Source organism: Lepidochelys kempii, chromosome 9 (assembly GCF_965140285.1).
Source record: "Lepidochelys kempii isolate rLepKem1 chromosome 9, rLepKem1.hap1, whole genome shotgun sequence".
Classification (NCBI taxonomy): Eukaryota; Metazoa; Chordata; order Testudines; family Cheloniidae; genus Lepidochelys; species Lepidochelys kempii.
In genome coordinates, this window is record NC_136388.1 from 13,195,453 (window position 1) to 13,217,449 (window position 21,997).

General features: G+C 41.5%; 1 long non-coding RNA gene across 1 annotated transcript; it reads right to left on the reverse strand.

The window, feature by feature from the left end:
- Positions 1-3,707: 3,707 nt before the first annotated feature.
- Positions 3,708-8,859, reverse strand: LOC140917158 (uncharacterized). The gene is made up of 2 exons (XR_012160728.2): positions 8,412-8,859; positions 3,708-4,829 (listed from the first exon to the last, which is right to left on the reverse strand). It is a non-coding gene; the product is annotated as an uncharacterized LOC140917158 (long non-coding RNA).
- Positions 8,860-21,997: the final 13,138 nt, after the last annotated feature.

Consider the following 21,997-nt stretch of genomic DNA (forward strand, 5'->3'; position numbering starts at 1 on the left):
TTTGATGCCTCTCTGGTAGGCTTCTTCATCAGTTTCAGCATTAGCTTTGACCGCTGCCATAGGTTCCATGCGTCTTTGGTGAGCGCTCTCCTCAGCTTCCTCATTGGCTTTGACTGCTGTGTGGGATGCCTCATTCTGTGTCACTCACATTCGTCTCGGGCTCTCAGGTACTCCAATCGAGTCAGCTGCATTGCAGTGTCTGGGACAGCAAGGCCATTGCTGCCTGGACAAAGCTTATGAGCAAAGCTCTCAGTGCCTGATCTGATGCTTTCTTTTTAGGGGATATTCTCGTATCTTTACATAACATTTCAAGGTCTTGTGTGTTAAGACCCTCCTCTGACTGATTCACTCATTGTGATTAATCTTTAACCCTAACTCTCTATCAAATTTAAACTTGTAACAGCACTGGGGTTATGATCTATAAGCCCAGTTGACCTGTGGCGTGTGAATCCTGCCAAGATTCCCCCAACTGTCATGCTGTCTGGAGTGGCTCATGACCATGAGTGCCAGCCTCAGGGCAGACTATCAAAAAGCGGGGCAGACACCCCAAACTGGTTGTATGTTCTAGAATTAGATTTTACCAACCTAGTAACAAATGTGAACTTCTGAAGCACTTTAACAGTCTTACCATGGAATCACAGACAGTTCCTGTGAACACTACAATCTTGCCACCCAGGGAAGCTGGACTTAGTGATAGTTGGTTGCTGTACACCAAAGATTCAGGTTGCTTCCAGTCCTAAGAGACCTGTCACTTATACTTCAGATCTCAAACCAAACACAATGCTTGTAGCCAATCCTATAGTAACTAAGGATTTATTAACTAGAAAAAGAAATTTTATGTACAGGTTAGAGCAGTCAAACATATAAACACAAATGAGTTAGTCAGTGGTTCCAAAAAGTAACAGAGTTGTTGCAATCTGTTAGCACTGAATGTATTTTAGGGCTAACCCAGGTTGACCCTGGGGAGCTCTGCTTCTGTTTTGTAGCTCCAGCTCTGTGAGAGCCCAAACAGCAAAACAGATGAAAAATTTTCTTGTCAGCTGTCTTTCTTTCTGTCTTTCTTTCTTTCTTCCTTCCTTCCTTCCAGAATTCAAGATGATGGGATAAGCCCCTTTGCACCTAGCCTTTTCATGGGTGTGAAGGGACACACAACAAAGTCTTTGAATTGTGATGTCCCATAGTGGCCCGTTTAGTTTTGATAGCATGAGTTTCTTGCTGAGAGGAGACAATCCCTCCAGACAGGTTCAAGGTTCTAGCGCAGCCTTTTTTACAGTTGTAATGTAAAAACTTAAATATTTACCTTGTAGCATATGATAAAGATAAGTGAGATTAGTTCATACAGCTATTTATAAGCATTTCATAGTCGAAACACATTGTTGTAAGTTCAATACCCATCTTAACATACTAACACATAGGGAGAAACAGACTGGTTTCCAGCAATGAATTTGTCAGTGCTCGGCTGAGGTCTAACGCCTTGCGAAGAATTGGTACCTGGTTTGCCAGAGTCACAATCGTGCCTCTCACTTCTAGAACACCTTCTACTCAGAAATCTCAGATCATGTTGCTTAGGTGGGTAATTGTTGTTGGCCCTATTTTGTAGATGGGGAAATTGAGGCATGGGATGTGAAGTGACTTGCCGAATATAACATACCAAGTCAGTGGCAGAGAATAGAATCTAAGTCTCAGGAGTCCCTGTCCCTTTTTATAAACACTGGACACAACACTCCATGACATAAAGAAACCTGTCATATTCCACCAGAATCCAATGTAATGCAAGTCAGTACACCATGCTTCCCTACCTCCAGGCACCTACAGCCATGGGTTTCCCCTTGTAGGGAGGCTTCACCCACAGTTTCAACACCTGAAAAGTTTGTGAATATCTTTGACGCTGATCTATCCTCATCAAAGCATTTCTCCAGGGAAAGGCAAAGAGGTGCTCGTACTAGCAGTTTCACTCCCAAAGTGTCTTCCCTCTCTGCTAGAGCTGGACAGGAATTTTTTGGTTAAAAGATTTTTTTTTGTCTCCCACCCCAAAAAAAATACAGATTCATCAAAACTGAAACTGTTTGAGGGAAAGGGTCAGTTTTGACAAATTTCCCAATGAAGTAGCTTTCTTTTAATTTTCAGCACATCCCATTTGACATTTTCAGAATGAAGAGTTGTGGATTTTCAGTTGGAAATGACTTTTTGTTTTGAAGTTCAACTTACTGTATAAAAAAAAAAAAGTGGGAGGGAGAGGAAGATCAAACCCAAAATGTTTTGATTGAGCTGAACCAATTTTTTTCCTGTTTGGAATCTCAATTTTTTGTGTGCAAACTGTTTACATATCTCAAAAATCAGGAGGAAGAGGGAAACAATTTCCTAATCCAGGCTGTTGAATTTGATGCTCTGATTGCAGCACTCATCTCAGGTGTAAGGAGGAATCATGAGAGATAAAGATAAGGCTGATCAATGCTATTTTGTGGATTAACCAGCAGGAGGCATTCATGCAGAAATCAGGTTTTTCCCACCTGTCACCTGTTTCCCTTTCCAAACTTATCCATCTTGTCTGTACGCTCTTTGGGACAGGGATTGTCTCTTCCTGTATTTTTACAGTGCCTAACACAATGGAACCCCAAACTGGTGGAATTCTCCATGCCACTGTACCTTATATAACAATCCCAGTGACTTATAGAGAGAGAACCAGGGCTAGACACAGAATTAAGCAATTCATATAGGACAAAGGGAAGTAAAAATTTGGAATGATAAAGTTGTAAAAAAGATTCAAAGGGAACCAAAGGGCATCCTCAGCCCACTCTTTGGTAGTAAATACATAAATAGATTTTGTAGGACTAGCATAAAAAACAGACACAAGTCTGAAAAATTCATTAGTTCCTCTCACAACTAAAATAAGCTCTATGAAAACTACTTTGCAATGGTAATGTAAAGCATTTGAGAAATTTTTAAAAATTCAAATACGCCATGGTGAACAATGTTTTTGATTATAACCACATCAAATTTCCTGTTCCTCCCAAACATTATTTTATTTTATGGTTTTCCCAGTAATTATGAAATCAACGGAATCCTAACTAGCATTACCACAGTCTGGCTAAATATATATATTAAATGATATAAACGGCTGCATAATTTCATTTTCCCTGTAATGTTAACTTCCTGTGCCAGAAAACAAGACAGTCCCCTTTTTTTTGAGCTAGAGAGAGAGCGTTCGAGAGAGTGAATTTGATGGTATTGAGATGTATTATAATCCAAAAGGGACTCTGAAGTAATTTACAATCAAAAGTTGATCTGCAACACCTTACATAATGTAACTTGATGGAAAGAGCCTTCTACATATGAATATATTTTTATGGACACTGTCTTACAGCCCATTCAGTATAAGAGCTTATGATGGAAGAGATGATAACTCAACCCTAGAGCAATGCAAACACTTGCCATCTACTTTAAAATAATTATAATAATAATAGTACCTAGCTCTTGTATAGTTCTGTTTCATCAGTAGATCTCCAAGTGCTTTACAAAAAGGGTACCATTGTCATCATGTAACAGATGGGAAAACTCAGGCACAGAGTGTTGACGTGATTTGCTCTAGGTCACCCAGCAGGCCCTTTTTAGATTATAACCCAGCCCTCTTGAGTCCCAGTCCAGTACTCTCGCCACTAGAAAAGACTGCCTCCCTGTGGCGGTTCAATGACAAGACAGCACAGAGCTTTTAGCAAGCAAGCGGCTGGTCTGCTAACAGGCTTCTGCCTGTCAACTTTCCACCTTCCCCTTTATTCTTTCTCTCCCCCCGCGCATTACATTCTCCAACAGATAAAAGGAATACACTGGCTTTGTTTAACATTCTTATTTACCAGTTTCTATCTACCGCATTCCTTGCTCTCGGGCCTTGAGCCCAGTCCTGGGAGGCTTCCCATGGTTCATGTCATCTGGGCGAGATTCCAAGGTTGATGCCCTTGAAAGGAGCTGTGTGTGCACAGGTCCAGCACAACACTCCGGGTGTGCCCTGAATGTTGCCAAGCGCATAAACCTTGTATGAATCCTACATCCCCTCCTTTTTTGTTTATTTGTGCTCGGCCATCTCATGGTAGCCATCAATTTGCTTTTGCAAGCCAATTAACTCCCGGACAGACAAGGTCATAACTTGTGGAGCCTGCCAGGGCGGTTCTCGACAAAGCCTTAACAAAAAGGAAATACATTGCACACAGCAACAGCAAAAAATAAGCTCAAGAAGGTAAAGTGTAATTGGCCAGGCCCCAATTAGCCATGCTAGAGTACTGGGAAGAGAGGTTAGCGTAAGCAGCGAGCATCATCTCATTTCCAATTTCTTCAGGGTGATGACATACTGGAATAAGACACGTACCTAACAATTCTTCAGCTGCTACAAAATCAAATAAACAAAAGTGGGTAACATTTGCTATTGAAGCCAATCTTTCCCATAGGTTATATGTCATTCGGGCTCGTAACGGAGAAAGCGCTCCCGAGCCAACCCCTACAGGAAATAGCAGGCACAAAAGGCATACAATCAATACAGAATTAGCAGTAATTTGGGCAAGAATTGCCACAAACAAAGTCTCAGAAGTCTCTGGCTGTTGGTTTGCTGCCAGTCTTCGTTGAGCCACGGTGACCAATGCTTTTACTGCTCCCCATGTCACGGGCTGGCTTGGGATGCTACGCCTCCTCCGTTTCCATCCTGCCGTTGTCGACCTGGGAGGCACCGCGTTCTCCTCCAAGGTCAGCTGAAACTCCGGTATGGGGTTTGACAGCCCCTGGTGCCACGCCATGCTGTTTCAGTGCCGGTCGCACACACCGGGCCGGAACCCACAACGGTCCTGCAGGGAGAGACACAGCAGCATATCCCCGACCCCAAGTAATTAGAGGCACTGGGCCCAACCATTGCGGATCGGGCAGCTGATGGTAATAGACACACGGTCTTTCCAGTACCTCGGATTTGTGAAAATGCCGATCCGTGGGGGTCTGCTGATCTGCGTTCAGCGTTAAATTATTTAAAGTGAACAAAAGGATATGCAATTGTTGCTGAATGTCTCCTAAGGTTCAGAGACGCAGCTCCCCTTGTTTTAATTGTTTGTCGAGCAAGGTTTTTAGCGTGCGATTTGCACGTTCAACAATGGCTTGGCCCGTGGAATTATAAGGGATCCTGTGTGTGAGACGGACGTCCCATTGGACACAAAAGGTGGAAAGGGCTGTGGAGCAGTAGGCTGGGGCATTATCTGTTTTTATCTGGCTCGGGCGACCCATAACAGCAAAACAGGCTAGCAAATGGTGAATAACTTTAGGAGTGGCTTCCCCACGCTGTGGGGTTGCCCAAAGGAATCCCGAATAGGTATCAATGGAAACATGTAAAAACGAATAGGGGCGGAATTGTGGCACATGAGTGACATCCATTTGCCACAGCTGATTCGCCGCGATACCTCTGGGGTTAACGGCATAAAAAAAGGTTAGGGGCAGCAGCGGCACAGTGGGGGCAGGAACGAACAATAGAACGTGCATGATCAGCAGGAATATGAAACTGTCGGGCCAAAACAGAGGCAGACTGATGAAAAAAGGAATGGCTTTCAATGGGGTCAGAAAAAAGGGAATTTACCTGACCACGTAACGCGCGATTGGCGCACGCATTGCCTTCAGTAAGTAGCCCAGGCAGAAGTGTATGACTGCGAATATGAGCAACAAAATAAGGGAAATTACGAGTGGTGATGAGATACTGTAAGGACAAAAACAGGCGAAGAAGGTCCGCATCGACCTGAGGGGTAATAAGGGCAAGGGGTAAATGATCAATTACCTGATAAACATAATGCGTGTCCACGATCAAATTAAAGGGACAATCAGCAAAAAATTGAAAGGCCAAAATAACAGCAGCTAGTTTCAAGGACTAGTAAAGCTCTCCAAGCGCTGTGCATGCAAATATTGTTGTACAAGTGAATGAAGCGCTTTCAGCTTTTCTAGGGGGAGGGGCCACTGGTCAATCCATATGGGCTCTAAGGATCGCCATACCAATGGTAATGCGGATGGCAAGGTGGGTGAGGGAGGATTTCGGGCCATTATATATTAATATCGAGGGTGGTGTCCAGCTTTGTAAGTAAGTCACGGCCCCAAATATTGAGGTGGACAGGGAGTACAAAAGGGCAGATTGTAGCAAGGGCACGGCCTCCTGGTTTAGAGACCGTGACCCAAGACAAACTTTGGCGCCCGGGTTTGCTACCCCCGATCCCCCACAACTCTTTAGAAGGAACTGTTGGCCAACCGACCGGCCACTCCAGATCACGAATCACCGTAACGTCAGCTCCAGTGTCCACCAGCCCTGTAAAAGGAACATTATTTAAGAGAAGTGTTAACTGAGGTTTCAAGGGGCGGACCGACATTGTTAGAGCAACAAGTGGAGAGGACGTGTTGTGAGATGGCGACTGAGCCAGAGTCGATCCAAAGCCGCCTCCGCCCCGGGCTCGATCCTCTGCAGCTGGCACCTGATAGGGGACTAAAATCAATTACGCAATTGATCGTCCACGCGGGAGCGACTGCGGAAGATGGGTCACACCTGGACCTTAATAACGCCGTTGTAATTGGCGTCAATGACCCCTGGGATGACAAAAAAACCCTGTTTCCCAGCGCGTGAGCGAGGGAGAACCAGACCCACAAATCCAGCAGGGAGAGGTCCCATCACCTGGGTAGGTATGGCGCAAACCTCCCCCGGCAACTGAAAATCAGCGTCCTCCTGCATAATCAAATCAAGCCCTGCACTTCCGGCAGTCGCCTCCTTCATGGAGTCTACGGGTTTTAAAGCAGAGGAACAGTTGTCTGAGTGGGCAACACCCCCGTTTGGCCCTGGGTTCGGGGGGGACCCGTCATGCGGTTTCCCGACCCGCTACGACACCGATTAGCCCAGTGATAGCCCTTCTGACACTTGGGGCACTTCTTTGAGGGGCGGGCGGGCGCCGTCGAGGAGCGGCACTCCCTGTGAAAGTGACCCTCCTTACCACAGCGGTAACAACGCTTCCCCTCCTTCCCGCTTTTCCACAGGGCTGCAGCCATAACCCCAGCTTTATGTGCTTGTGTGCCGATGTTTTGGCACGCCCGCAGCATGTCTCGACAGCTCTAGAATTCCAGAGGCTTGTGCAGCCTGGAGAGCACGGCGGCAATCCTCATTCGCATTTTCAACCGCCATTTTTAACAGAATCTCCTGAGCTGCCGCAGGGTTATCCACCTGCCGGAGGATAGCCTCCTGCAATCTGTTTGTAACATCTATAAAGGACTCTGATGCACCCTGACGGATACTGGCAAAGCTTTTGGTAGGCTTGCCAGAATCCAGGACCTTCTGGAAAGCATGCTGGGCGCAGGTGGAAATAATGGGGAAGACGGCCTGAGGGAGTTGAGACTGCATCTGAACAGTAGGAAACTGGCCCTCCCCTGCCAACTGCTCATAAATGACACCTTGCTTTCTATATACCTGGGCTTGGCGTTCCGCCATCTGCCGATACTCACTAAGCCAAATAACATACTGACTGGGCGTCAGCATCATGCGTAACAGCGCCTTCCAATCTTCAGGGATCAGGGTGTACCCAGTACCTAGCCCTTCAATGAGACCACGTACATACGTGCTAGTGAGGCCGAACTCACGAATCGCTTTCTTTACGTCTCTGATCACCGAGTAGGGCAAACTGACCCAGTTTGCAACCTGGTTGCCCTGGCCATCATCCTGCCAGGTCACCGGACAAACTGAGACCAGCTCAGCCAGCTCCTCTGCTGTAAGATCTGAGCGAGTCTTCGCTGCGTGAACCATTTGTTGCACCAGCGAAAGCCTCTGAGCAGACGCGGACGACCCTCCAGGGGGCCCCGGAACATGGGGTACCACGGTGGGATGGTGATCACACATGGGCTCTGGTGGGGAAGGCCAGGGAGGTGGTGGTAATAGAGGCACTGGGGGCGAAGCAGGGGGAGGGATGGTTGCAGGAGCAGTCGGGGGTGGCGGGATTGGCAGCCCCTCTGTTGGCGCGGGAGAGGGCCTTTCCAAGGCGACACGCTGTGTCACATCGCCAGGAGGGGAGATGGCTGCAGGAGCGGACGGGCATGGTGAGATCACCAGCCTCGCGAGGGAGGGCCTGTCCGAGGCGACACGCTGTATCGCGTCACGGCAGAGGTGCCAGGCATGTAGAGCCTGCACGGGCGCCCGAGGCTCTTTGTGCAATGTCTGGCCCAACCGCTCCCAGTCCGCTAGCTTAAGGATTCCAGCTTCAGGGTACCATGGGCATTGGGCACTCACCTCCTGTAGCAGGAGAGTGAGTTCTCGAGTGGGGCAGTCATGCTGAGCCTTACACAGCAAATACTGTAGCTCACTGCGGTGTTGCACTTGCAAAGCAGAGAGGGAGCTTCCCATACTTACCACAATGAAAAATACTCACCAGGATCCACAAAGCGGATGAGTGACGCGTCTGAAACCCTTGCCGGGCGAGGTGAGTGCTGAGGGCCCCACGTTTGGGCGCCAGTTGTGGCGGTTCAATGACAAGACAGCACAGAGCTTTTAGCAAGCAAGCGGCTGGTCTGCTAACAGGCTTCTGCCTGTCAGCTTTCCACCTTCCCCTTTATTCTTTCTCTCCCCACGCGCATTACATTCTCCAACAGATAAAAGGAATACACTGGCTTTGTTTAACATTCTTATTTACCAGTTTCTATCTACCGCATTCCTTGCTCTCGGGCCCCGAGCCCAGTCCTGGGAGGCTTCCCACGGTTCATGTCAACTGGGCGAGATTCCAAGGTTGATGCCCTTGAAAGGAGCTGTGTGTGCACAGGTCCAGCACAACACTCCGGGTGTGCCCTGAATGTTGCCAAGCGCATAAACCTTGTATGAATCCTACACCTCCCATATAGTGTAATGAACATAAGGATGAGTGGCTGAGATGGTTGTTTCCAACCCCAAGTTTTATAATTAGGATGTTGGTAGTTTCTTGTTACTCTGGCAACTATCACAAAGCAGGTGTTCACAAATAGAAATTCAATAAAAGCCATAAATATGCTTTGATAATATTCACAGCTGTTTTTATTACTGTTTTTATTATATGTCTTTCCTATGAGCATTTGTACAAGTGATTTATCGAATTCACAAGAATGTTCATGGAAAGTGAAAGTATGTTGAATACGGCTTGTAAATGTCTTAAAGTCTCTTATTCTCTGTGTTTATTTAAAAAAAATAAATCAGACATCCAATCCAACTAGGAAACTGAAACAATACAGTTTGTAACTTATGTGGCTGGGTGACGCAACAAAAATAATACATGAAGAATAGTAAATAATCGTGGTCATAACCAAAGTGAATGGGTCACAGTCCATAGGCTGAAATGTGCACAAATGAAATGTTTGTACAACTTTGAATAATTTTAAAAAATTGGATGGAATTTCTGAAAGCTCTTTATTGACCAAACTGTGCTGCTGCTGAAGATATTGGGAGTTGTACCATTGACCTCAATGAGGGCTTTTGAAAACTCCACCTTTTTGCTGATAATTCAGAAACAGAAAAGAGGCTAAACTCATTGAACAAATCATTTGCTAGGATTACTTCACCTAGCTGTACTGCTAGACAGAAATGTTTCTTCCTTTCATTTTTAATGTTTTGTTTAATTTCCATGTGACCTTGTTCATTCTTCATGATAACATTGCGACGGAAGTGTAGTTTGCTGGCAAACTGAATGTTAACCATTTTAGTAATTCAGTTCAATAATTCATACTTAGTTCAGGTATTTGAAAATGAGACAAATGCAAAGAGAACTCCATTGGGTCCAGAGGTTGCCAGATAATTTCATTACAGTAGTAATAGTTTCTAGAGCTGACTGGAGGACGACAATTCCATTTCATAAAGGACTGCAAGATGGTGAAATTTGTCTTTATTCCAAATTGGAATCAAAACCCCAAATCTTAAAAATTAGCCAAAAAAAGAATTATCCAGGAAAAAAAATCCAGAAAAACTTTTGTTTTGGTATAACTAAAATGTTTCATGTAGACATTGACATTTTATATTAACATAAAATTTAAAGGTTTCAGAGTGGTACCTGTATTAGTCTGTACCAGCAACAAGAATGAGGAGTACTTGTGGTGCCTTAGAGACTAACAAATGTATTTGGGCATAAGTTTTCGTGGGCTAAAACCCACTTCATCGGATGCATGCAGTGGAAAATACAGTAGGAAGATATATATACTCAGAGAACATGAAAAAATGAGCGTTGCCATACCAACTGTAACAAGACCAATTAATTAAGGTGGGCTATTATCAGCATGAGAAGAAAAACCTTTAGTAGTGATAATCAGGATGTCCCATTTCAAACAGTTGACAAGAAGGTGTGAGTAACAGTAGGGGGGAAAAATCAGGGTTTTTTTTTGTGTAATGACCCATCCACTCCCGGACTTTATTCAAGCCTAATTCAGAAAGCCTTGGGGGAAAAAACCCACTGCTTCAAAACCAAACTTCTGAAAAATGTTTCAGCATTGTTGAATCTTTTTTTCCAATTCCAGTTTTTCCAGCTGTGAAATTGATGTAATTTGGCAAAGTTCTTTGATGTCAACAGAACTGCATTTTCTGACCGGGAAAATGGTTCAGTGGAAGTTTTTTTCCAAGCAACTATCCTAGTAATATTACCACTAATACGTAGTTTTTATATAATATCACTCTTCATCTATAGACATCAAAGCATTTTACAGAGGAGATAAGTATCACCCCCCTTTTAAAGATAAACACTTTTGGTTCTTAAAGCAAGTAGAATTAAATAATAAAAATTACAGTTCTTCAAAAGTTCCTACTCTTTCTGAATGGGATTTTCAAAAGTGCTTAGTATTGGCCGAGTCTGTAGTTTTATGCTTATATTTCCAGATTCCTACCACAATTTCAAATGACTCAGCAAATTTTCAATAAAATCAGGGAATCTGATCCAACAAACCCAAAAATATTGAAGAAAGGTTGTGGAAAAGATTTGGGCAGTAGAAAACCTGAGGCTTTCTTCCACTCACCATAAGCAACAAGGTGGGTGAGGTAATATCTTTTATTGGACCAATTTCTATTGGTGTGGGAGACAAGCTTACACAGAGTTCTTCTTCAGATCTAGGAAGTGTAGAAACATTTTTTCTCAAACACTGGATCAGTGAAAACAAATCTAGCAGGTCTGAGGATCTGGCTCCCTAGACTCTAAGCTTCATGTTAAATGAATAATGTCAGTAGGCAGCAAAGAGTCCATCCACCTGTTGCTGCTACTGATACCCTGGATGTATTTGAAACTTGCCAGTTTACAGAAATTGGCAATGAATATTTTAAACCAACAGTGTGGAAAGCATAACTCTGTCTTGTCATGAATTCATTTAAGCTAATCTCTTTTTGAGAGGGTTATTATTTACACTGAACCCATAGCATCCCCTCTCCACCCCACCATGCACCAACAAGGCTCCAATTTTTAAGCTTCCCAATGTTGCAAATAAGATTTTTATACAAACTGATTAAAGTTCTTAGTTTGATTTATCTCTCTAAGCGAAAATAGTCTGGTAGTTTGCCTTGAAGTTAAAAGAAAAAACAAACTCTGTCAAATCCTATATATGCCTTTTTATGTATTTTGTCATTTCCCCTCTATTAACTCTGTCCTAAGTTGGAAAGAAGACTGCACTGTAGCTTCTATTTACATACTGTACATCAGCTTTAATTTTTTGGTTGCAGCCTGTTAAATTTATTGACTGTAAGTCCCTTGAGCTATTTAAGAGTATATGGCTTACATTGTATATCTTTTAATGTGTTTATACTTTCTCCTATTTTTTGTACCAGATACAATTTGTCTTACATATTCATTGTTTTGTTTAGTGCCAAGAAACCATTTCTTAATTGTAAAAATTGCTCACAATAGTTACTGCATACATTAAGGTTAAGGTTTTTCATTGATACCTAAAGGATTTGGATGCCAAATGAAAAAAATTAACGGGAGCTGGATATCTAAATCCCTTAAGCAAATCCATTCGCCTAATAGTGAAAGAAAAATAATTTGAGACAGCATGAGACACTCATTCAATTTGCACTGTGCAATATACTGATGACCTCAAATAGTCTCACAAAATTAGAGTGGAATCCAGACCTTCCCCATCCTTTGATGCAGAATTGTGCTCCAGAGTCTGTTTTATGCTTTAAACATCTCTCTCTCCTGCCCCTCCCCCTCATGGATGTGTACATAACCATTGAAAATGTGTCTCAAATGCAAACTGATGCAGTGTTGTCTATCTGAAACAGCCCTCTTACTGGAGCGTACTGTCTTTCATTTCAGTGGAATGTAAATGCTGAAATTTAAATATATCATGTTGAAGATTCAGATTCTTAACTTACTAACAATCATTTTAGTAGATACATGCAGTTTCTCTGCATATCCCACAATCTCAACAATTCTCCCTAGATGACAAAAGTCCCACATGTCCTCAACCCAGCTGCCAAGACCACTCTTCCCTTTGAAAGCTTCTACAATGAAATGATGCATTTTCAGTAAAACAAACAGAAGTATAAATATCTTTTATTTTTGATTGTTTTATTCATTTTCATTTTTAGTTAACTAAACAAATGCAAGAGTCTAAATTTAATGAAGTGCTGTGGAATCCAGAGACTTTGTGGAAAAATTTAGGTCCATCTTGCTTAGTGCTTTGAATATACTACACAAAAGGAATTCACCAAAGGCAGTAAATATGTATTGATTCTGCTTTACTGTAATCTGCCACAATGGAACAGGAAGCAAGTGATCTTCTGACTCAGTACTATGCATAGTATTTATTTTCTAACTGAAAATAAACTGGGCTTGGAGGGTACAAAATATAATATGGGAGATAAATCCATTCATCCCTAAATTCGTGTTGTTGATGAGAAGCTCAGAATTGGCCTGTTGAAACTAAGATTCTGTGTGAAATCCTGGGAGTTTTGTCATTGTCTTCAGTCGAGCCAGGACTTCACCATCTGAGTTCAATGTGCATTAGATCAAGACTAATATTTGCGTTTTATGGCTGGATGTTAATTCATACTTAAAGATCACCTCCTCCCCACCATAAATAAGCAATCAATTCATGGCTCATAATTTGTTATGTTGATTTAGCCTCGTTTTCATATGTAGCAACACACTTTAGAGACAATGGAGTTACAGAAGAGATGAGTTTGGGCCTATATTTAAGGGGCCAATCCAGTGCCCATGGAAGTCAGTGAGAAGCCAGATCATTTTTACTGGTTTGAGTTATTTAGTTGGGTCTTATTTTTATTTTTGGGAGTTGTCCTGAAGCATTCTTAATGGATTTCATCCTGACCCCTATATATTCTAAAAGTGATGCATAATGTTTAGGAAGGAAATGTACCTGGCAAAACAAAAAATATATCCATTTTATCTCTCTCTCATGGATCCATCCTAAGGCATCAGGAAAGATAATTGCCTTAGATGTATTGTAAATGAATTTATATTTTCTTTAGCTGCCTCTTGTAACAGAAATTGCAAAAGAGCAATTTAACTTTGTGTGTAAAGATTGATTTGGACCTCCTGCATCTTCCATGTAAAGTATATACATGTTTGTATGTAGAATATGTTAGCTTTTGGCCAAATTCAAGATGACTCCTCTAAACTTCAAAGGTAAGAGATCCATCTATTAATAACAGTCAGCATCACCATAGTGTCTGAGTTCCTCACAAAGAATGATGAAATTATCCTTACCTGCTATAATGTAGATGTGTGTATGGCAGTAGTATAACCCCCATTTTTATAGATGGGAACTGAGGCAGAGAGAGATTAAGGGCCAGATTTTTAAAGGTATTTAGGCACCTAAAGATGTAAAAAAGCTTGTTAGGTGCCTAAACTCCTATTGATTTCAATGGGAAGGAGGCTGCTAATATGTGTAGGTGCTTTTGAAAATACCACCAGGTGTCTATTCCCATCCTCAGTGCCTAAATACCCTTGAAAATCTGGCCTTAAGCAACTTGCCCAAGGTCACTTAAGAAGGATGTGGTAACGGTGGGAACTAAACTCAAATCTTCTGCATCCATGACTTAACTATGAGACCATCTCTCTCATAGATATGCATATAGAAAATAAATACCAAAGGACAGATTCTTATCTCCGTGAACCCCCATGATAAGGAAGCCAGAAAATTCCATGAGGTGAACCTTGCCTATAGTGAGTGACATCTCTAAGCACTGTGAATCCAAGTTCTATGTAGACTGGAGCAATGTCTTTGGCTTGTACTTGTCTTCGTGCTGCTCTGCTTGGCCACTTCTACCTACCTACCTACTATCTATCAGGGAAGTTTAACATGGAGATGAGAAAATCCAGGGAGTCAACTGGCTTTTGCTGCCAGAAATGGCTCCTGATCCCTATTTTTAAGTCCCAGACCGCATCAAGTTCCAGCCTAGGTACAGGGAGCTCCTTGAATGGTGGGTGCCCTCTCCATACATGAATTCCAGGGGGATGATCCAGACTTAATCAACTATCAATCACTGTGGTTAGTGCTTCAGGCAAATATAGCTGAAAGACCTTGTCATAGCCAATAGCATAAAAACTATTCATGAACTAATATGGATTTAAATTATATCAGTCCCTGATGATTTAGGGGCGGTTTGGGTTTGTTGTACTTGTCAAAGAAATATAATTCTCTCTCTCTCTCTCTCTCTCTCTCAGTATTTATGGCCCTATCAACATAATTAGCTTAAGTGAAGCTGTATTTAGTTTGATGATAGCTTCAATTTGCTACAACCTAAATCACTGAAATAAATCAATAATTTACAACGTAGCAAACACTTGCACAAAACCCCCATTATGCTTGGGAATTGCCAAATGCAGCACAACCACTTGCTGAGCTTCTTCAAGAGCGTTGTGACAATTTTGGATACCAGATATTTTCATTTGCGCAAGCTGAAGATATGTAAAACCGCACAAATAATGACACTGAATGGGGCTTTGATTAGGAGGCAGTGACATGATCCTGTTCAAATATTAGTGTTTGGTGTGTTTAACATGTTTCACAATTTAAATGATTCGAGCAAGTTACACTGACAAGATTTTTGGTATTGAGGGAAGCACACTTTAATAAAGAAGGGAGCTTGTCAGGGCTTGGTGCCAATCAGCTTCGATCAGCTATGTTGCAAACACATCGGATGCCCTCATTGTGAGATGCAAGAGAGAACATGTTTGATATTTTCCACTTTCCTGCTCTATTCTCCTGTGAACTCATATGAGGCAAGTACTAATTCTCTCTTGGTTCCTACAATGTATTTCTTAAAAATAAAGAAAACATGCCCATTCTTTTTGTTCTGGTATGGACAAATCACAGGCCTAAATTTTTTAAAAAAAGTCTCCACTAATTTTGGGTGCCTTAGTAAGATGAGACATGACAGTGATGCACAAATTAATGAAAAGGCTAAAGAGGGGGTAAATTGGCTGTTTATATTTGTCCTTTTTCATACTGCAAGAACAAGGTGAGATTCAATGAATTTGAAAGGTGGCAAGGTAAAAACTAATGGAAGGAAATGCCTTTCTCACATATGCCTCATTAAACTGTGGAACAGGCTTTAAGCAGTCACTGGATAAGAAAGGAGGTCATCTTATGGATCAGTAACTAGTTAAAAGACAGGAGACAAAGGGTAGGAATAAATACTCAGTTTTCAGACTGGAGAGAGGTAAATAGTAGAGTCCCTCAGGGATCAGTACTGGGACTAGTGCTGTTCATCATCTTCGTAAATAATCTGGAAAAAGGGGTAAACAGTGAGTTGATCAAGTTTGCAGATGACCCATAATTACTCAAGGTAGTTAAGTCCAAAAGTAGACTACAAAAAGTAATAAAGGGATCTCACAAAACTGGGTGTCTGGGCAAGAAAGTGGCAGATGAAATTCAGTGTTGATAAATGCAAAGTAAGGCGTGTTGGAAAACATAATCCCAACTATACGTAGAAAATGATGAAGTCTAAACTAGCTTCAGAGTAACAGACATGTTAGTCTGTATTTGCAAATAGAAAAGGAGGACTTGTAGCACCTTAGAGACTAACCAATTTATTTGAGCATAAGCTGTAGCTCATGAAAGCTTATGCTCAAATAAATTGGTTAGTCTCTAAGGTGCCACAAGTCCTCCTTTTCTAAACTAGCTGTTACCACTCAAGAAAAAGTTCTTGGTGTCATTGTGGTGAGTTCTCTGAAAACATCTGCTCAATGTGCAGCAGAAGTAAAAAAAAAAAGAAAGAGCTGATAGAATGTTAGGAACCATTAAGAAGGGATCAGGTTTCAGAGTAGCAGCCATGTTAGTCTGTATCCGCGAAAAGAAAAGGAGAAAGGAGTACTTGGGGCACCTTAGAGACTAACCAGTTTATTTGACCATAAGCTTTCGTGAGCTACAGCTCACTTCAAGGGAATAGATAATAAACCAGTGAATATCATAATGTCATTTATGTGAACCCATAGTATGTCCACATCTTGAATACTGTGTGCAATTCTAATCAGCCCACCCCAAAAATATATGTTAGAGTTGGAAAAAAAATACAGAGAAGGACAACAAAAATGTTTAAGCGTATAGAACAGCTTCCACATGAGGAGAGTTTAAAGAGACATGGACTGTTCCACTTGGAAAAAAGATGGATAAGGAGGGATGTGATAGAGGTCAATAAAACCGTTAATGGTGTGGAGAAGGTGAAAAAGGAAGTGTTATTTACTCCGTCTCATAACACAAGAACTTGGGGTCGCCCAATGAAATTAATAGGCAGCAGGCTTAAATCAAACAAAAGGAAATACTTCTTTACACCTTGCACTGTCAGCTTGTGGAACTTATTGCCAAGGGATGTTGTGAAGGCCAAAACTATAACTGGGTTCAAAAAGAATTAAATAAGTTCATGAAGGATACATCCATCAATGGCTATTAGTCAAGATGATCAGGGATACAATCCAATACTCTGGGTGTCCCTAAGCCTCTGTGTGCCAGAAGCTGGGACTGGATGACAGGGGATGGATGGCTTCATAATTGTTCTGTTCTGTTAATTCCCTTTGAAGCATCTGTCATTGGCCATTGTTGGAAGACGGGATACTGGGCTAGATGGACCATAGGTCTGAGCCAGTGTAGCCATTCTTATCATCTTAAGTCACTGACACAGGATGTCATTGAGAGAAAGCTAGACAGGGAAACTGTTTTCCCATTCCATTAATATTTTCAAGAGCAACACTTTTTTCCCCCATCTCTCATTGGGTTCCTTTTTCATGAATTGAAAAATTGACTATTTTTTTCATTCTAGGTCAATTGAAATGTTTCATTTGGATTTAGGTCTTTTTTCTGTCTAATAGCTTAAATTTTGAAACAAAAAGTTGTTTTGACCAGAAAACCAGAATTTTTCATTTAAAAAGTATAATAACAAAACATATTCACCATTTCAAAACTTTTTTTCTAGACATTTTTTTTCAAGTTGGGAAATTCATTGAACCTGACTCTGCCTGATTTCCTGCCAGATTTTCCACCTCTCTTGGAACCAATGCTCTTAACAAAACAAACAGGGTGGCTTGTCATCCTGTTTACCTGCAAAAAGTTTTGACACACCACTTTCCAGTGGGATGTGTCAAATCCATTGAATCGGCATTTCCCATCAGAAAACTGTTTCACTGGAAAAAAAAATTCAACCAACAACTGAAAACAGGGGCTTATAATGGGAAGTGTTTGACAACATTAAGAGTGGTGCTACCAGCCCTGGCTATAACAGTGTCAAAACTTTTTGTGGTGGCAACCTCATTAATCTTTCCATGTATTTCAACAGCATCAACGGGCTGTGTGCAAGTGGAGCTAACTTAGGAAACATACACTCCAGTAACAGAAAATAACTGAGTGTTGTTGCTAGGATTAATTAATTAGTGAATGTTTGTAAAGCACTTTGAAGATGACAAGCAGCATATTAGCATTCAGTGTACAGGAGCCTGTGCTTCCTGCCATAACAGAGAGCCTGTGATTAATTACAAAGTCTTCCCCTCTTCCTGGGATGCTGGAATTTATTTACCTGAACAAAACACAAGACCTTGCTACCTAAAGTCCCAGCTCAGGTGCCTCCTCCACACCCCACATCACTAAACTGTATTAAGTGAACAAGAGGAAACCATTCCAGATCCTTAGCTGGTGTGAATCGGCAGCGTTCCACTGACTTCAGTAGAACCAAGCTGATTGACACCAGCACACAGAATCCAAACCACATGCATTTTCCTCTTCCTATCTATCTGGATCAAAGTCCTTACTACAGGCTTTCTGGTTATCGCTGTGATCTTTTAGGGGCTCCTCCCCAGAGAAGATCAGGAGTCTATGTACTTTCTGCTGGATTAACTGGCAGAGTAACAAGGGCTACATGCCACGCAAACAGTTGATTAACCTTTGCTTGTCCTGGATAAAGATCCATAGTAGATACAAGTGCAAAGTGCGTTTTCATAGTAGGGGTCAGCATGAGGCAAGGTGGTGTTGGTCCAATAGACTTCAACAGCTGACACACAAAGGGTCAGTGCACCCCCTCACAAGTATTGGAAAGGCAATGTGTTATGGAGAGGAGGCACCCTTTCATAATTAAGGTTGTAACCAGCTTTCCGTTATAAATCTGACTTTTTCTTGTTATGGTTGGGGGTTTTTTGTTTTGTTTTGTTCCCCTCTAATATCCTAAAAGCAAAACAAAACTTTCTGCTTCCCATTTTGCTTTAGTATTACATGTACATACCGTTTTTTAGTATACATGTACCTGTGGAGACCTTTTTAGTGCCAAAATTTATCATGAATTGGACATGGCATTTCTGAGAGATGGGATCTAGAAAAACTACATGTATATCATGATTGGCAAATTCTTTTTTCTTCTTATAGCTCCAAATTGGCTTAGTGAAGAGAGCTCAGAGTTGGATCAATCAATAATCGGTTGAAAGATTTAGAGCCCAGAGCTGTATCTGAGAAATTAGACTGAGTTACAAAGTGTACCTTTTGGACAGAGTTTGGAAAAGTCTGAAATGGTGTGGAGGACATTTGCATTGTGCTGGACTCTCTCCAGCCAACATAATGACTCTTCCTAAACCCTCATGCAGGCATCTGCAGACACACAACTGCCAACTCACACAAATGCAGAACCCATCAACAGTCCACCCTTCCCACACGCGCACAACACATGTGAATACAAATCTGTGCTAATGCATTCCCTTTTGCACAGATTTTAATTACCATACAGGCTTCTGAGGTGCTCATAATCCGTGCAACTGTTTTAGAGTACCTTCTACACTCCTTGTGGGGTTATCTGGACAGTCTAAGACCTATGTAGACTCCAGTAAGGTGGAGTAGAACAAAGACTCATGTTTCTACCAACCCATGTGTATTTGATTTTCCCCCTCCTCCTTTACACACACTAACATTTTCCAGCCTTGTAGTTCTTAACCTGATTGCCCTCTGTTATTGGAAGAACTGGTCAGATTAAAGAATTTAAGGTAGCCATCAGTTTTGTCTCCATAGATGTAGTGAAGGTAAAGTCCAGAATTTAATTTGTTTGAGTTATAGACTTTAAGATTTCAACATAGGTTTGAAGAAAATTTGGTACATTTCTACAGCTAGCAAGTCAATGCCGAATAACAAATTGTCATGCGGGATATATTTTAAATAATCTAATTGGCAGAGATATAATTATCATGATTTGTAGGTTCATAGATTTTAAAATCCAGAAGGGACAACTATCTAGTCAGACCTCCTGCATAATACAGACCCAATAACTTCAACCAGTAATTACTACATCAAGCCCCAAACTTCTGTGTGAGCTATAGCTTAGCTTTTAGAAAGATATCAAGGTATGGAGAATCCACCTCATCCCCAGGTAAGTTGTTTCAGTAGTTAATTACCCTGATGCTTAAAAATGTGCACCTTATTTCTATTTATTATGTTTATATGAGTACTTCCATGAGACATTTTTCATTGGCAGCTTTATGAAAAAAACTAAAAACATCCAGGCACAAACTTAACTATTCTGGAGTTAATAAATACATATTTTTAACATAAGTGGTAAAACCCTCAAAGATCATTGAAGTTTTGCCCTCCATTTCTCCCCACCTTCATCATCCTCTCAAAAAGCACTGGAAAGCCAGGTCATTGTAAATCTCTATGCCTTTTCAGAGTGATAGTGGCTAGGAATTTGTTATATTTGGGGTGAGGAAGGTAGAAAAATACTGTTTTGCAAACCTGCCCAAAAATAATGCAGCCACCTCTGATGAGACAAAAGAGCTATAGAATTTTTTCCCCTTTGTTATATAACACTATCTCTTTCCCTTTCTTCTCTGGCCTTCCAGTATTCATCCTGAGCCTGAATCTGAGTTTTGGGGGCTTTAAGGGGCCACTATGTGGATAAGGAGAACCTATACAGAAGCAACAAGGGAGTGGCATGTCTCTTAGGGTATGTCTACACTGCAATAAAAGATGCATGGCACAACTGCAGCTGGCCCAAGTCAAGGGTTTGTGGAGGCTGCAGGGCTAAAATGGCAGAGTCAATGTTCAGGCTCAGGCTGCAGCCCAGGCTCTGAAATCCCACAAAGGGAGCGGGTCTCAGAGCTTCTGAGTCTCGGTGCCACAGGATTTTTATTGCAGTGTAGACGTACGTTGCCTTCTGAGGCGACTCTTTATGTACTACCCCTTACTCATGGCCATGCCTGCAGTCAAAACCTAGCCCAGACTAAGGGCCAAATTCTTTCACCCTCTATTTTGAATAGTACCTTCCTCTGCAAATAGTTCCATTGATTTAAATGGGAGTACTTGTGGAATAAAAGTACTACACAATGAGATAGGTTTCAGAGTGGTAGCCATGTTAGTCTGTATTAGCAAAAACAACAAGAAGTCCTTGTGGCCAAGGACTAAAGTGGCCAAGGACCAAGGTCTAAGGTGCTACAAGGACTCCTTGTTGTTTTTACAAGGAGCCAGGCTAGTTTCTAAATAAATAAGTGCAAGAGTGTGCTTGAATTTATATATATACAACAAAAACAAGCTGATGTGATTAAACAGTTAGTCTCCCAATAACTTGGCCCTGTTCTCTTCTCCATCTGACAAGCAAGCAATCAGACTAAATTTATGCCATATGTTTATTTTCCTTGTAACAATATGAGTTTTGTTTATATTTCTAGTTACTATGAGGTAGTAACAACCTTGTAAAATATATTTATTCACATTTTTAAAAATGAGGATTTAGCAGAAACCCAACAAAGTGTCACCCAAGACACAGTATATTATTTAAGGGAAATAGCAGTTAAAAAGAAAAAGACAAAAGCAAGCTCAATTACAATCCTTAAAGAAAATTAAATTTAGAGTTAAGCTTTGGAGTTTTTTTGATCTACCAGTAGTTTCCTGGAAGTCACTGTCTGAAATGAGTTTTGGGAAATCAGGTTAGTATTGACTTAGTTCAGAATGGTTGGCTGTTGCATTTTGTTGTTGTTGTTTGTTTGTTGTAGAAGATTGATTAAATTATTTTGAACAAGTTCCAAGTCTATGTCCTTATCTGAGGTCGTCTGTGAATAGACCACTAACACACTCGCTAAAAAAAGTATTTCAGAGAGTAAATAATCCCTGAAGCCCAAAGCATGTTGCAAATGTCATTATAAATGACAAATACATTGAATTTGGTTCATGGTCTTTAATATACATCTTTTCTTTGTTTCTACCAGCCACTTTCCTGGGCCAAATGGATAGTTGCTCAGATTTCTGTACAATAAAAGGTAATTTTTGGCTGTAGTTTAATGAAAGAAATTGTTAGGGATAAATCGAGAGTAATGAGTATTGGGCAATTGAGCTTCAGAGATTTGATTTCAGCGTTCATTTTCTGCCCCTCTACCTGACTGACTCTCTTCTTATTTATTATTTTTACTACAGTAGCACGTAGACGCCACAAGTAAGACCAGTGCCACATTGTGCCATGCACTGTACAAACAAATAGTAAAGGACAATCCCTGCCACCAAAGAGCTTACAGGAAAAATGGACAAGACGGGGAAAGTG